At 35.6% G+C, this 17,177-nt stretch overlaps 1 protein-coding gene and 1 long non-coding RNA gene across 5 annotated transcripts in view; one reads left to right on the top strand and one right to left on the bottom strand.

The window, feature by feature from the left end:
* The window catches only part of FIGN (fidgetin, microtubule severing factor), a 124,919-nt gene that overhangs the window by 67,301 nt on the left and 40,441 nt on the right, over positions 1–17,177 (top strand). The window lies entirely within an intron of this gene.
* Positions 152–16,252, bottom strand: LOC306658103. Its single transcript, XR_013762962.1, has 2 exons — positions 7,631–16,252; positions 152–7,496 (listed from the first exon to the last, which is right to left on the bottom strand). It is a non-coding gene; the product is annotated as an uncharacterized lncRNA (long non-coding RNA).

The raw sequence follows: 17,177 nt of genomic DNA, 5'->3' as shown, positions 1-17,177 counted from the left end.
TCATTCTACTAGAAATTCTTATTTTAACAGGAAAATAAAGAGAAGTAATCCATAAACAATTAAAGAGTGGTGTCTTCAAGAATGTTTACCATCTCTCAGAACATCTAAGATTGTGAGACACAAAGATTTCTTTTCTTACTTGAAGAAAGGCTCTTAATTCCCTTCCCAGTTCTTAAACCACAGTAGTTTAGATGGAGTGAACATGCAAATGTGAGCATGGGCATTTGCTCCTGAACGTACAGTGCCTGCCCTTTGAAGAGCCACTGGTCTAACTACAATGGAAGGAGAGTGTGCACTTTCCTTTAAGAAATTAAACACCACTGTCCACAATGTGCAAAAGACTGTGAAATTGAAAGTGTATCCCTGGAGTGGGTTAAAAAAATAATAATACTAATAAGTGGCAACTCACAAACAGACTTGGCAAATAATCAATTATCTTCTGAATTACAATACAAAACTACAGTTCATTTTGCCAGCTCCCTGGGGGAATAGTTACCCCACAAGAGGCACTTGACTTTGAGCAGTTGTTTTTCCTTTACTTCCAGGTTACCTTCAAGAAAATATCAACTGGACATCATGCTGGTGTGACGCAGTCTTAGAATTCACAGAATTAGATTGCAGAACTAACTACAAAGTAACAAACTCAGTCAAAAAGAAGCATGTTGCCTGTTGCATCTTGGTAGTTACTGTGTTGACTCACACAGCTTAATTGTTAATCCTAGGTTAGCAGTTAAACTTTACTAAAGATTAAAGACAGGTTTGGGAGATTTTTGCCTGGACAGAACTGTTTTATGGATCCAAGTTGAATCTGTTTAACTTACACATAGATTTAGAACTGGTTTAGAATGAGGGACACATGAAAAGAAATAATGTTTCCTGCAGACTGGCCATATAAATAAAGTCTAGATATTTAGATTACTTTGAAAGAATACCTATGGTTAATAAATTGGAGGGGGGAGGGTATCAATGATGTCTGGCTGAAGTTTTATGTCTAAATTATTAAGTGAATCATAAAATGTACATTCTGGATTTTAATAAACAACAAATATTTCTGATAACTTTCCAGAAATATTGGCCTATGGAAATGTGAAAAAATATTGAGCATCTGTATAAGTGGAGAAGTGTGTCATGGATGAAGCTGTTTGACATCCAACTGAAGGGGAAACTGTTTTAAAGGAAGGAAATTGAAGAAAGATGTTCCGTTTTCACTGATCTTGCTTACTTTTTAAAGGTTGGGAACTTCCATCTTTAAATCATATTCAAGTCAAAGTCCACTTAATGCAGCACACTGAGGACTGAGTCCCTTACTGATCAAGACCCACAGCCCTCCTTCATGTAGTCAGTCTTGATTATACCCAGATTGTCCCTACCAGATACAACCACACACACACATATGTACAGTTATACCTATTTCATAGTTGAGAAGATAGATGCTCAGCACCCAAGGACAGGAAACTAATGGATTACTCATGGAACCAGCTTGGTTACAACTCAAAAATTACTTTGCCCACAGGGAAATACTTCTCTCTCTTCCCTTTCTCCTACTCAACTGATACTTCAATTTCAACAACTTGCTGACTTATTTGTCAACAAAGTACATACTCTTTGTCTATTCTCCATCCATTTAAAAAAATTACTTAACACATACCAGGAAGAAGAGGAAGAGGAAATAATTCCAAAAGCATGAAGGAGTACTCAATGAAAATAATCCTGTTTCAGCTTTTTCACTGCTGTAACCAAAAGGACCCAACCAGAACAACTGTAGAGGAGGGAAAGTTTATTTGGGGGCTCATGGTTTCAGAGGTCTCAATCCATAGATAGCAGACTCCATTCCCCAGGGCTCAAGGTAAGGCTGAACATCATGGCAGAAGAGTGTGGCAGAGGGAAGCAGTTCACATAATGACCTGAAAGCAGAGAGACTCCACACTCCAGATACAAATATACACCCCAAAGCCACGCCCTCAATGCCTCACTTCCTCCACCCTGCCTGCCTTCAATTACCACTCAGTTAATCTTGTCAGGGATTAATTCACTGATTAGTTTAAGACACTTACAATTCAATCACTTCCCCTTTGAACCCTCTCACATTGTCTCACATATAATTTTTTGGGGGACACCTCACAGCCAAACCATAACAATTTCCTTCCCTGCCTTGTGGTCTCCCACCTCAGAAACAACCACTTTACCATTCATTTTTTTTTTTTCCCCAAAATTGAGGAGTCTTTATGTATACAAACACACACATGTATTTCTCCTCCACTTTTCTGGCTTATATAAATGGTGCCACAGCATAAAAACAGGTTTTCTTATTGCTCTTTTTACTCTTGGACTTTTAGAAAAAAAACTCAAGTCGGTTTGACTAGTCCACCAGAGTGAAATTATTTGCTGCGTTGCAATATGGAAAACTGCACAAAATCCAGTGTTGACCTGACTTGGCTCTTTCTCAACCTATAAAAGGTAGAATATTGTTCCTTTGTATCCTCCTGGCATTATTAATTAATATGTTTTCAACATTTCCATAGATATTTCTTTTCTCTAGTGATTTTTCTCATTGAAATGTATGCTGTGATAGTTTAGCACATTTCTCCACTTATTAGATCAGTTATCATCCAAGAGCAAGTGAAGCCACTTTCACAAGGTGCCTCAGTACTCCTGGGCCTAGATGACATCATGCTGCATTGAATACTATTAGGAAAGTTTGGAATAAGACAGCACTGTAGAAACATTTATACTACCCAGAATATGTATTACATATTTCATTTTCTTTATTGGTAATTTTCTTGCTTATTAGTACATCACAGTTGCAGTTATGAGTTCTGAAATTTGTTTTTCATCCTAGTTTTTGATGAGTGAAATTTGGAGTTTTAGTACTATTCCATGGTTTTTAGATATAATAGATGTTTGAGTGACAATCTTTGCTAATTTATGGGAAGGAAAAGAGTTTCATCTGATTTGTGCTACTCAAGAAATAATAATCTAATAACCACTGCAAGAGGTTCTTTTAAAAGTCTATTCTTTTCATTTTCTAGGAAGCCATTTTATTTTTATCCCTTCAGAACATTGCAAAACATTTTAGACCACTTGAAATACTGCTATGGTGGTAATCCAAGAAATGGGTTTTCACTAGATCTAACTTCAGGTTTTATTCAATAGCTGGGGCTAGTCTGTGTGTATTCTTAGACTCAATGACTCTGTCCAGAGTTTCTGGATCATATCTTATGGTTCAGAAGAGTATCTGATTTGATTCTGTACATGGAAATATATTTGGTAATGTATTTAAGGAATGCTTTGTATGTTCATTTTTTTATTGGTACATATTAATTATGTAGAATAGTGGTTTCATTGTAGTATTTTCATATATGCATGTAACTTCATTTAATCAATTCGTTCCCAATACCCCGCCTTATCCTTTCTCCTCCCTCCTCCTGATTCCCTATCTCTACACTAATAATCTTCCATTTTCATGATGTCCCTCATAATTTAAGTTGGCAGTTGAGATTCATAGATTAATTCACCTCAGATTATTGAACAAATGGTAGCTATGAGAGTAGAACTGTATAGACATTTCAAAATGTCTCCCAGAGGTTCTTCCTGAAATATTTCTGCTTGGTTTGCTCTTCCTGATTTTCAGCATCTTCTTTCCTAGTTTATTTTTGTACTGTTAACTTGTGTTTTTGAGCAGATTTTCTGAACTTGTTCTTCATTCCTTTCCATTTTACATGATTATATAGAATTTCTGAGTAGTTAGTTAGAAGTGAAGAAATTTGTGAACTTACAAGGATGGGTACCAGGGAGAATTCCTTTGCTGTTGTAAGAGATGTGGCTGTTTTGACACCTTCCTAGCAGTGAAATCCTGTGTTGGGCACAAGGAGTTGTTGAATGAATGTTCAAGAACATCCAGCATAATGTAATTTATGTGGAAAAGAATTGGTGTTCCCATCAGGAGTTGCTCCACTGTCTCCTTACAGATGTTATCTGAGAACAAGTGAGAGGAAAAATGGGGAGGAATTTTCTAAGATCTGTTAATAACTTCAGTGTATCCATGTGCCTTGGAGGCCAGACCTCTTGTACCACCGGAGTCTGGGTGCTAGCACTGGATCTCAGTCAGTGACGAATGCTCCACAAATGGTTCTGTGAGATGATGAAGGAATTCCTCTACCTTCTGAGGAATAACACACCTGTTACTAGCAATTCTTCCCTAAGACCACCCCAGTAATGTCTTCTCCAAAGAACAGCTTATTCCTTAGGAGAGAATACTGAGATTTTTAATTTTTTTAAAAAATTAGTCCTGGTGCTGGTGGTTTTCCAGTCTTTTCTCCCCTCATTCATTTAATTAGTTCCTACAACTCCCTGCCTCTCCAGGAGCCACTGGAATAGGCATACAGTATTGTTACCTTCCTCCCAGTGTGTACATTTATATTAAAACCTGGGAAAGTAACTCTAACTACACTTTACATTTCAGTCATAAGCTTCTGAATCACAAAAGTACCATATATATCTAAAATTTTCAGAACCTCAAATTGAGTACATTCTATATTATATCATCTGTTACACATTCATGAAATCTTTTTATTGAAGTATGAATAATTCTCCTTATATTCAACACCATGACCTACTGACATGCACAATAAGAGACTGTGCTTCCATCTTACTACCATAGTCTGGCTAAGTGAGAGAACTCTTCTGGGTACAAACAGGTATCTATTAATTATATGACTCTTTTCTTTTGTCTTATATAACTATTGCAGAATTTCTCTTGAATTTTCAGCTACATGAAGGCGACTATGCAAACACATACTTCCACAAACAGACACGGATACACACATAGCTCTGTTTGACATTGTAATCCTTGACATACCCAACAGTATACAAGGATATCCCTCTTCTATCACATTCTATGCATCTTATGCCAAAATTTCCCATCAGCATTTATGATTGTATATGTTTTCAGTTTGCCTTTAGAGAACCTATTGTATTGTCTCTAAATAAATGTATTGAAAGTGAAGAGGTTTCCAACAATAGAGTTCTGTTGAATGGCTAAAAATTGATGGGGATTAAGATAAAGTGAACTGGATATAAAATGAGCATTTCAATTCAGTGACTTTATGGGAAGTATTAATTTTTAGAATTTTCTCTCCATCATCATAAGGAGTAAGATACTCCTTGGCAGTCATTGTGTGTGTGTTTTTCTCCTGGAGTGGGGTGCAGTAAAGTCGACTTCCTTGGGTGAACAAAAGAAAAATAGAGGTTTCTCACTGTTTGCTTTCAGTCTATTGGATTTTTAAAGATGGCCTTCTGTTTTCCATTTATAGCATATATCTGCTTATCCATATACCTTCAGATCCATAAAGAGTGGATATTTAAAAGTATCTGCAGTAGCCAACAGCTGGAGTCATGCCAGGCATCTTTACATTTTAAATTCTTCCCAGGCTCCAAAGGTAGATGAGCCCAACTTTCCTTTGGACTCAGCAGGGAAGTTTTACTACGAAAAAGCATTCCTATTTTTAAAAGCAGCTCTTGATAATCTAACTCCAGAAAGCATTTCCCCGCCTCTGAAATAGCACAGAGGTGCCTGCTTCCTTATTGACGAAACAGAGGGAAATAATGCCTGTTAGAAGCAATTGCAATCATTTGCTACCTTGGCTTCTGACTTTCCAATAGATTTCTAACCCAAGCACTCTTGCTATATCACAGGTTTCACAGGTTTCCTGATTGGGGAAGTGGAGGAATCTCATCTTTTGGGGCACAGAACCCAACAGAAGTGTGTTTCGAAGAGCCCCTCTGGGAGTGGCACCTCAATGGTTAGCTACCACCAAGGGGCTCCATTAGTTCTAGAACCTAGATGCTCTGAGCATAACTGTAGCTTTTCAAGTTTTATGGCTTAATGAGGTACTTTCCTGTTTTCTCACTATTTCATTATAATCAGAAGTTTCAATTCTAGACTAGCTCTGATTTAGGTGAAATGTCACAGTGCTTTCCTTAAAGCTTCAGGCTATTTGGAACTCTTGCAGTTGAATAAACCATATAAAGTGATCACTCATCAGCATCAAGGACAAATTTATGCAGCTTCAAAATTCTCCCTGGATACCTCGAAGGGAAAAAGTCAGCAACCATGGGGTAATTAATATCACTTAATTAATCTTAAAGATTTATTTATTTTGTACATGAACCGACTTGGGAGATATATTTGATTGCTTGTACTAGTTATGTGTTTGGTTATTTGCAAAAGGAAACTTACTTATTTCTAATCTGAGTCATTTGATTCAAAATAATGTTCTTAACCTCCATCTAATATGAATGGTGAAAGAGATGTTATAACAGGTGCTGAAGAAGCAATTCAAGACTTCCTAGCTCAGGCCACTTATATTGTAAGTACCTCCACAATATTAGCAGGACCTCAAATGCCTATTTTGCCTAGAGTGTTTAGGAAGAACCTATTTTTGCAAATGTAGATCTGTATGAGAGAGTGTGTGTGTGTGTGTGTGTGTGTGTGTGTGTGTGTGTGTGTGCATGTGCCTGTGTAGTGTACTAGATGTTTCTTTATAGGCTACTTTATAATCACTAGAACCTAATCCATGTATTTGTCTCTGAGAATCCAAGGTACAGTAGAAGAGATGGAGCATCAGCCTCAAGAGTCTGGAGTATAACCTGCTAATCCAACACAGCCTATCAAAATGAATCAATCACTCATGAATTATAAAAATGTGACTATTTTCTCAGTGAAGAGGAGATATTATTGACAAAAACTGGCAGTACAACTTGATATTGGAGGTTAGGAACAGGAGGGGTATAGTATATGTGAAGTTTCCAAACTGTATATGACTAGGGTTCATTGGCAGAGCACTAGTCTTATATGCAGAAGGCCCTAGGTTCAATCCTCAGTACAGAGTGGGGCAAAAAGACCCTATCTTCAAACTGTGTCTATCATATTTCTGTATAAACTGAACAAATTAAAACCTATCACAGCCTGTAAGGTTTTTACCATCTTTTTTCCATTGTGATCTTGTCTCTTATCATTGGATTTGAAGTCCCTGAAGTTATGAAATTCTTCTCTGAATCTCTGGCACCTGGTAAAGATAGGTACTATTTGTGAGATTTGTGAAATGAATGACTATGAGCCATTTGGGCTATTAACCACATCCAAAAGTCATATGGTTTGTCAAGTGTTAGATACTTTTGCTTGGAAAGGTCATGGACCAAGACACTGTGTTTCCTAGCCTGGAAAGCCTTTCTAAGAACAGGATAAAAAGTCTCTTTAATACGCATACATGTTTTTAACACAGAGTGTGTTTTATCATAAAGTCTTAATGATAACAGAGATGGTAAGCTCATGTTAAAAGACCCTGGTCCATCTTCTCGTCTTAGGCTGGAATACACTCTACAATTTATAGGTCTCCTGTGGGTACTCTTCTTCTTTGTGAATTAGTAAAATAATCCCACTCTGCTCTCTCTTTTTCTTTCTTTCTTTCTTTCTTTCTTTCTTTCTTTCTTTCTTTCTTTCTTTCTTTCTTTCTTTCTTTCTCTCTCTCTCTCTCTCTCTCTCTCTCTCTCTCTCTCTCTCTCTCTCTCTCTCTCTCTCTCTCTCTCTCTCTCTTTCTTTCTTTCTTTCTTTCTTTCTTTCTTTCTTAACATATTGAAGAGTAGAATGACCAAATACAAGATCCTGTGAAAAATATCTGGAACGTAGCTCATAATGGTCATTAATATTTCTTTGCCTTTCTACTTGCCTTTCCAAAGCCATCCTAATCCATTTCATGCTGATCTTATTGGTGCTTAGAAGTTAAATACAACGCTGAGTTACATCCTGTTAATACTAAGATTGAAAGTGGGTCAGAGTTCCAATTACCCTAAATGAATAGTTATCTATAGCCCAGCTTCGATACCTTTGAAGATAAATGAAATCCCAATTAGTATGTCAACATCTTCATCAATAACATACCATTTCTTAGTCCAGTTGGTGCTAAGTACTATACTGAAATTAGACCCAGAACATGAGGTTCTTATCTTTAAACAATTAGAAAGTAACAGGCAATTTTGGGCATTCCAATATGTCTCATTTCAAATACAAAATAAATATACAGTATATTAAATATTACTTGATACCCGGGATTCAGGATTGCAGTCTCTAAATAATAGTTCTAGAAATGGAACAAAATCAATGATAGGAAGAGAAAACAAAAACAACAGTTATTTTCATCTCCCTCTAAATCCTCAAGATTATTCATAGGTCAAGATTCTCACCTACTGAAAATGAGAACTCTTCGACTCTGTAGTTTTCAGATTCTTCTTATATTTACTTTGGCACTTTGCTGTAGTTTAGGAAGACACAAAATGCAAGCTGGAGATTATTTAGATGACAGGAGACATAGACCTTAAGAGAGTTGGTAAAAATGCACCTCAATAAAATGTAAAAGAGAATATTCCATAAGATAAATTTCTGTTGCACAATATCTTTTTTTGTTTTGTATTGACTTCTGTTTTACTGATGAAGGCTCATTGGTGAGGGGGAAGAGTTGCCCTAGATAGATTAAGATCACATAAATATTTTAACACCACATACTTAAAATAGGTAACTTTCTGATATAAAACATTAGAAACAATATTTTAAAATATTAATACTAATGCCTTAAGGTAATCAATAAATCACAAAATAAACTGAAACCATAATTTGGTTCTGGAAAATAATTGACGTTATTGTCACACAATTTTATTCTTAACAGAAGCAAAAATATATGAAACTTTAAACAAAATGTTGTCTTCAATTTAATATGGAAAATATAGTTTTTTTTTTTTTTCCTTTTTCCTCTACATTAAGGTCTTTTCATTATCTGGTAGTGAATATACATTTTAAGAGGAAATAGTGTATTAAACTTAAGAATTAGACTGAATATGTAGGGGACTGTCTATTCCTACTTACATTCTGTCTCTAGTATCTAGCACGGGGCCTAAAATGTGATAGAAATAACATTTATTGAATGCTGAAAAGACAGTTATTGTTCTAAGCACACTTATGTGTATTAACTTATTTAATCTCCAAAACAATCCTATAAGGTAGGGGCTACTTTATAAATGAGAAAACTAAGGTCCAGAGAGGTGAATTATATCGCCAGAGGTCATATGATGGCTAAGTAGTAGGATGAAAATTCAAACTTGTCTCCTGATTACTACTATGCTATATTGCATGCATTAGGCAAACTTTAAATGTCAAATGAATAAAAGAATGGGAATGAGTAAACATAAAATATGTCATTTACTACTAGTGGTTACCACCTCAAGGTTTTCAGAAGACGGTACAATGAAATTGGACACATTTATTATAGCTAAGTTTGTGTGTATGTTTTAGAGATCACATAGGAAGAGATGCCATTTGAATGAATTTAGGAATTCTTCAAAATCATTTATGTAACCATCCAATATTTTTAAATTTATTATAAGCTAGGTATCATTTTTCTAAGAGCCTCCCTTCAAATTCACATGCATGTGTATATATGTGTACACACCCACATACACACACACGTATAACATGTAAAAAACATATTAAAGAAGTGGGTCAAAGGAAGAAGAATTGTCAAAATATTTAGGTCTAAGGCAGCATGAGTTAGTAATCCTTTGCCCTACAGAAATTGGTTAATTCCTATATGCACTAAATGTGTTTTGCTAGTTCATTTGTCCAACATGTGTATGAGTGTGTATGTGTATGATTTTTTTAAAACTGTAAACATCAATGATAATTAGAATTGATGTTCTTCCTAATGAAAACTAGTGAAAATTACTCAGCAAATGTGGAAAATTTTAATAAATTATATCCTACGAAGTTCAAAGTATGTTTGTGAAACCCAAAAAGTTGAGAGTAGTAATAATTCATGTTCTTTTCTTCTTAAACAAGCACAATTACATGAACATATTTAGCAGAATGTATGCTAATTAATCTGTGCAAAAAGTTTTATTATATAAATGTTTAAACTGAGACATTATATCACTGCCTAAATTTGGGCCAGTATCTTTGCACATGACTTCAAAGTAGTCAAATCACCTAATTTTCTGATAAAATATATTAAAATGATAGAGAAAAATCCTATCCTTAAGTGAAGTACAAATTCTAGGTTCATTCTCAATGTTTTTAATTGGGGGAGGGGAAGAGAAGGGAGGAAGGGAGAGAGAGAGAGTGTGTGTGTGTGTGTGTGTGCATATGTGTGTATGAATGAATACATTCCTGTCACCTTCTCTTTTGTGGAATTCTCTTCTCTGAATTGCCTGACACTAAGTGATCTAAATTTTTAAATATAGGCAGAAAAGCTGTTATTTTTTATTTAGCTTTTACTGTGTAATGGAATTTGTGACAAGATTATTTGCTACAATGTTATTTTGTCTTGATTAGTGTTCTTTGTAAAGGACCCTAACCTATGTGTACAAAAGGCACTATATGAGCTGTGAATGGAGGGGCAAATGACCTTCTTTTAAACATATCCAAGTAGTCATTACCAAAGTTTTAAGTAATTTGAACTGCCTAACTGGAGGTATGACAGTAGTAATTGTGGATGTCCATAAAGGATGGCTGCATATATTTTGATCAAGGGATACCCTAAGTTCTTTTTGAAAGAAGCAATTATTACTAAATGAAGTTTGCTTGAAGTAAGTCCTTTAAAATAGACATTTTGAAAACTTCTGGGACAACCTCAACCTCCTGAATGTCTTGGCTTTAACAATTACATGGGCCAGTGTTGTACATCATAAATATGTTTGTCTACAATGAAATGATTTGCTATCAATCGTCTCTTTTTCTACCAAACAGAATGACTTGAACTTAGAAGTGCTGCCAATATTGTAGCTGTTTGAGTCATACAGTGGCCACCAGCAGTGTATCAACAATATAAACTTTATTTAGCAAAGGTTAGCTCTCACTTTTTAATATCTTACAGTTTTTATTGTATATAAAACATAAAAATTGGCAAAATACCTTTATCCGAAAATCCTTCAACTCTTATCACCCATCCACATCCTTGATGCATTTCCCAAATTGATGATTTTTAAAAGTATTTGAGTATTAGAAATTTTTGTTTTCAAACTAAGTCAAACTCAGACCCCCAAACTATAAAAATAGATAAAAGAAATGGAAGGACAGTTTTAAGTCTTTAGTATTTGCTAGAAAGTGCTTAATTGCAGTATCTGTACAGCATCTTTTGTTAGGTTAGTACAGAGCCCTGAGCCCCCACTGAGCCCAATTTGAAAATCGCCAGGCTGTCCTCAGGACTTAGAGCTCTGTAGAGCACAACTGTTTCTTTAGTTCCTATAACAAAATCTCAAAATCACAGGGAATTCAGTAGCTGTGCCAACAACTTGCCCATCTAGACTTTCACTTAACTGCTAGCTACCCAACCATCAAATTTTGTGTTAAAAGGCACATATACTAAAGCCTATGTACTTTATTCATAAGAAAGTTCTATAATCTCTTACTCTGAAGCCATCTTCTTTTTTTTTTTTTTTTTTTTTTTTTACAGATTATATGAACTTGGTTGGCCAGGTTTCTATGCCTGTTAGAAACAGGATACAGCCTAACAACAAAGAAAACAGAAAATGTATAAAAATCAGAAAGAAGGATTAAAAATGAATACCCTATACAACATAAATGGTACATATAACTTCCAAATACAGTATTTGGGATCATTTAATGTAAAAACAAGTAAGCATTCATGTCTCTGAGTGCATCACCATATTACAGCACATAGCAGTGGCAATACAGAAAACAGTAATAATGATTAGTCATTGAACAGATTAAGCAATGGTGCATTTTGCCTATTTTAATTTTTAATACTTATTTTTTTGTGGTACTGGGATTGAATCCAGGGCTTCGCATATGCCAGGCACATACTCTACCACTGAGCTTCATCCCCAGGCTCATATATTTTGTTTTCAAAAATATGGGTAAGTTTAAGAAAAGTTTTCATCATAAATAATTACATTTCAGACCTCTCCTAATGTCAGTCTCCTTCTTCTCCCCTTTTCACAGCTTGCCTGGTGAGTATATCTAGGGAAGAAAATCGAATCTGTCTTCAAATTCTGGCTTTTCCACTTTCTAGCTATGTGACTGTGGGCCATAATGTTACTCAAACTGTCTTTGTCAGTGTAGCAGGGAAGTTTAATGAGATAAGCGATGGGCCAATTAGTACTTAATAAATGTTTTTCTTTCATGCTCAACAGGGATAAGCTTCAGTTACTTACACTTTATCATCTTCTCAATTTCCTTCTATAAACTCACCATTCATGCCATTTTATCCTTGGCTTCAATTTTGGTAATCTACTGCTGTTTAACAAAACACCACAAAACAGTAGCTTGAAACAATAATAGTTTATTTATTTTTTATGATTATGTGCATGGATGAGGTACAGACGAACCATTCTTCAAGGGAATAGCAGATAGGGTCATAGTTCTTCCAGGACTTGTGGCTAGAATGTCCAGTATGGGCTTTCAAATGTTTGGTACCTTGGCAGGCCTGCCAGAAAAGCTCAACTTGGACCCTGTACTGCTGGGCCTCCTTCTTCATTAGTCCCAGGGCCATGGACTCTGCAGCAGAGCAGCAGACTTCTTATGCTACAGATCAGGCCCAAAGAGTGGACAAGAGGAAGCTGTCAGGGCTTCTTAAAATGTGCTACAGGAACTGCTCAGTATGCCTTCGGCTGCATTCCTTTGGTGAAAGGGAATTACAGGGTTTCACTCAACTAACTGTAGGAAGGAACTAAGAAAAGTCCAGGATAAGGGCTTATTGGAGGCCATTTTAGAAACTAGGTATCACAGTACTAGTTTTCTAATTCTTTGTCTATGTCCTGTCCCCATGTGCATAGTAGTGTTGCACTGTACAGCACAGGACAGGTTTCTTTATAATTTTGCTTTAATTTGGATACAAAGAATTCTTGACAATTTTTAGATATCAACCTATGAGATGATTGCCTTTGGTCTAATTGCACTATTGAGGAATAGAATAGCTCATAAGTTATTAACTTGAATTAAATAGTGTGGTTTTTTTAAATATAAAATTTGCTTTAAAAAAGAAAGTCTGCAGTTTTTTTTTTATGGGCATGTCATCTCAGAGATTAATTAAGTTTGGTCTAAATTGAGCCATACTTCTTTTAAAATAAAATTCACCTTCTCAGATGTTTTTCCCAAGTAGAGTTGTAGAACAAAAGTGACTAGATTTAAAAAATGGGAAAATATTTTGAAGTTCAGACAAAAGTGTTTAGGGCATGGGACTACCAAAGGTTGATTAAGCATTGGTTTTCTAAATTAAGTGAGTTTTATCCATATTGTTCAGGTAGTTAATTTTTGACATACCAAGAAAGTGCATATTGTCAATAACCCTTCAATAAATGATTATTATAAAGCATCATCATTCTGAGTCAGCATTCTGAGTCAGGGACCTCTGAAAAAATCTTTCTAGGAAAATACACACATGCTCTAAATTTTTTATATAATATCATGGAGTTTATGAACAAAGCCAAATGCTTCCCTGAATCGCAGGTTAAGAACCCATATTTCAAAAGTCATTAAATCCCTCTGGGGAGGCTGAGGCAGGAGAATGGCAAGTTCAAAGTCAGCCTCAGCAACTTAGCAAGGCCCTAAGCATCTTAGTGAGGCCCTATCTCAAAATAAAGAATAAAAATGGCTAGGGATGTGGCTCAGTGGTTAAATGCCCCTGGATTCAATCCTTGGTACCAAATATAGATAGATAGATAAATAAATAAATAAATAAATAAATAGAATAAAAATCATTAAATCCCTGATGGCAAGAGAAAGATGTTTCTTTTGAAAATTTCTTTCTTGGAGCAGGACTTTGCTCATGGTTTAAGGAGAATGTGACTCTCAGACATTTAGACAATGGCTGTTGCTCTGATGCTATTAAGATTTCACCCATTCCATGGGGCAGGGGTGGAAGTGGTCAAAAACAAAAGAACAAAACACAAATAATAATAAATAGTCATACTTAAATTCTCCTCCACCAGTGATAATTTTGGAGCAATCCTTAAGTTTTATGGAAGGAGAGGGAGGATTTGGATTTGGATTTTAATACTTGTTTTGAGGTGCATCTTTGACAAGTACTGATCTTTGACCTTGAACCAGTCATTTATGTCCTCACTGCCTCTGTCTCTTCTGCCCTGGTTCTTGTGCCTGTGTATGTTTTTTGTCTGTGTTTCTCTCTGCCACTTGTTTTTGGCACTTAATAATCTCTTTATCACACTCTTTTGGTTCCTGCATTCTCTCAGGCTCCCACATTCTTTCTCTCTCTTGGTCTCTAGGTATTTCTCTGTGTGCCTGTCACTTTTTTTCAAATTTTTAAAATTCTAATTAGTTATACATGACAGTAGAATGCATTTATGCATTTAAATAAATTATACACAAATGGAGTATAGTTTCTCATTTTTCTGATTGTGCATACTGTAGGATCACATGGGTCATGCAGTCATAGATGTACATGAGATAATATTGTCTGTTTCCCTCTACTATCCTTCCTACCCCCATATCCTTTCCTTTCTCCTCCCTTCACTGTCCTCTGCCTAATCTATTCTTCTCTAATGCCCCACCTCCTTATTGTGAATTAACATCCACACATCAAAGAAAACATTCAACCTTTGTTTTGGGGGTTTTGGCTCATGCGTGACTTTTTTCATATCTATATATATGTAAGTACAATTCATCTGACATAAAAATATTTCTGTGCCCATCAGAGAGCTGACAATAAGAGAATTCAAATGCTTATTGAAGTAGTTTGTAAATTTTGCAATACAAATGATTATGAATAGTTTTTATTTCATAATGTTTGCTGTTGAACAATAATCAGGGTTATGGTGGAGAACCACAGAACGGGAGTTATGAGTTATTAAGTTCAAGTCCCAATCTTTTACTAACTTGCCGTGTGATGTGAGGAAAGGTGGTAAGCCATTTGGAGTCTATTTCCTCATGAATACAGTCAAGGGTTAGTTACTCTTGGTAAGCTCTGAGGCCCTTTTCCAGTTCCTTTTTTCATTCTATCTATATTTCTAATTTAGTGAACATGTGAGAGGTGAGGTTTTCCCCTACTTTTCACGTCTTATGATACAATTCTGGAGTGCGTTGATGCCATTACATTATGTATGCCTAGTTAATGGCACAGGTGAAACCTCCCTGCCTCTCTCTACTGCTGGTCTCATGGGACTGTGTTACCTGAGAGAACCAGACACTCCACATTGTTTATTTTTCAAAGCCGTGAAAATAACAGCTTTAAAAAGCATTTGCAGATTACATTCCTTTAGGGCAAACTTACCTCTTGTTTGTACCTAGATTTAATTTTGGAAGGAGGACTTCTCTGTTGACTAATCTATTTGGTATATTGAATTCATCCAAAACAGAGGGGGCCTTTGTTCCAGCACTTCGGGAAATTGGCTTATGCCATTTTGTAACCTTCAGTGCTTTCACGTTGTTAAGTTGGAAAGCTTTCTGCGGTCTTATTGCTAGGTGGGTGTTGTCTGGGGTGCCTGTTTCTGTACCAAAAGGGACCTGGGCTCTGGTAATTGTGGCAGTGTTTACTTCTTCCCATCAGTGTATCTGCTCTTTTCTGAAGTAATCACTATAATTACACTTCTTCGATGAGTTGCGTTCCATTGTGTCACCAGGCCTATCTGCCTGGTTTTTCTGTTTTTCTTATCTGAGTGCTCTCAAATGGAGAAAGTGAGACATGTTGGCAAGCCACCTTCAATCAAACTAATGTGAGATCAATGTATTGTCAACAGAGATGGTGATGCCCCCTATTTATCCCGTTTGGGTAGAATACTGTCTAAATTGACTAAGTGTTTATGACAAATTGGGGACTAATATTAATAAAATAATTTTGGCAGAAAAACGTGTGTGTGTGTGTGTGTGTGTGTGTGTGTGTGTGTGCATGTTTGTGTGCGTGTGTAAACCCTAACCCCTAAGGAACAATAAGGTTTCTTTTCTTATTACTTCCACCTCATTGTCATTTCATTGAAATATGATATAGCTGTATTTTTTAATGAAATGAGATAAAATCTGAATATTTACCATTGTAAAATATTGGTTATACTCAGAGCTGTAGAACACTTATTGCTTATTGCTCTTTAAACAGTAAAATGTTAGTTTTGAATCCTAATGTCTTTTAACCTATCACCTCAGAATATTTTCAATGAAATCCATAAACTACCTAAACATTACATGGTTTCATCTCTGTTATGATCTTAATGACATGGCAACAAAGGCTTGTGACTTACTTTATTTTTTATTTATTTATTTATTTTTTTAAATATACAACACTGAGTAAATTTAGTTTTGGTTAAGAAAATGGGGATGCAGTAAAAGTCAGACTTCTTTTAGGTAGCACTGTATTTAGTTATTGCTATACCACATTTGAAGGTGATTTTTGTTTGTTTTTAGCAGATGCATTAATTCAACTTACAGTGCTCATGATTTGGCAGTATAGTAAAATTTAAATAACTAGAAAAGGAAACTTACCATTCATTTATCTAAAGCCATATATTCTAAAATACATATTTATTTTATATTTTTACAAGCAGAAGGGAGGAAAAGTAATACTTGCCACCCTAAATTTGCTCTGAAATTTGCTACATGACAGATAGCAATTTAAATGGGAAGATATAGTCCATGTTCTGCTTTACTAACAAGACTACTAAAGTGATATAGGCATATAATGTAAGTGTCATATTCTCACAGGCAGACGTGAACTAGCTGTTTGGAGGGTCACCCAACATGTACAGGACCTTTGACCTCTGATTTACCGAGAGTTGGAAAATGACCAGCATACAGTTCCTCCAGTGAGTGCTGAACATCAGGACTTGTTCCTTGTGTCTTTAGTAGGCATATGTAATTATATCTCAGAGCTTGTATTTCACGAAAACAGTGCTCTAATGTGAGCACGTTTAACTGGAGTAGGCCTTAGTCCTTTATGTAAGATACTTAATTAATCTTTCTGAAAAGTGTTTTCTTCTAAGAGAAGTTCTTACCCATAGGTTTAGTTCTACATTAGGTCTCTGACCCATCTTGACACATTTTTGTATATTATATAGAGTGGAATCCTACCACACTCTTGCATGTTGCTGTCTAGTTTTGTCCTATCATCGTATGTTAAAATAACTATTTTTGCTCCATTGACTGATTTAGTTCCCTTGTAGAAAAT

This window comes from Sciurus vulgaris (genome assembly GCF_902686455.1).
Source record: "Sciurus vulgaris genome assembly, chromosome: 3".
In the NCBI taxonomy this organism is placed as follows: Eukaryota; Metazoa; Chordata; class Mammalia; order Rodentia; family Sciuridae; genus Sciurus; species Sciurus vulgaris.
The sequence above is the reverse complement of the archived record's forward strand: the minus strand, read 5'-3'. Positions and strand labels throughout refer to the sequence as shown.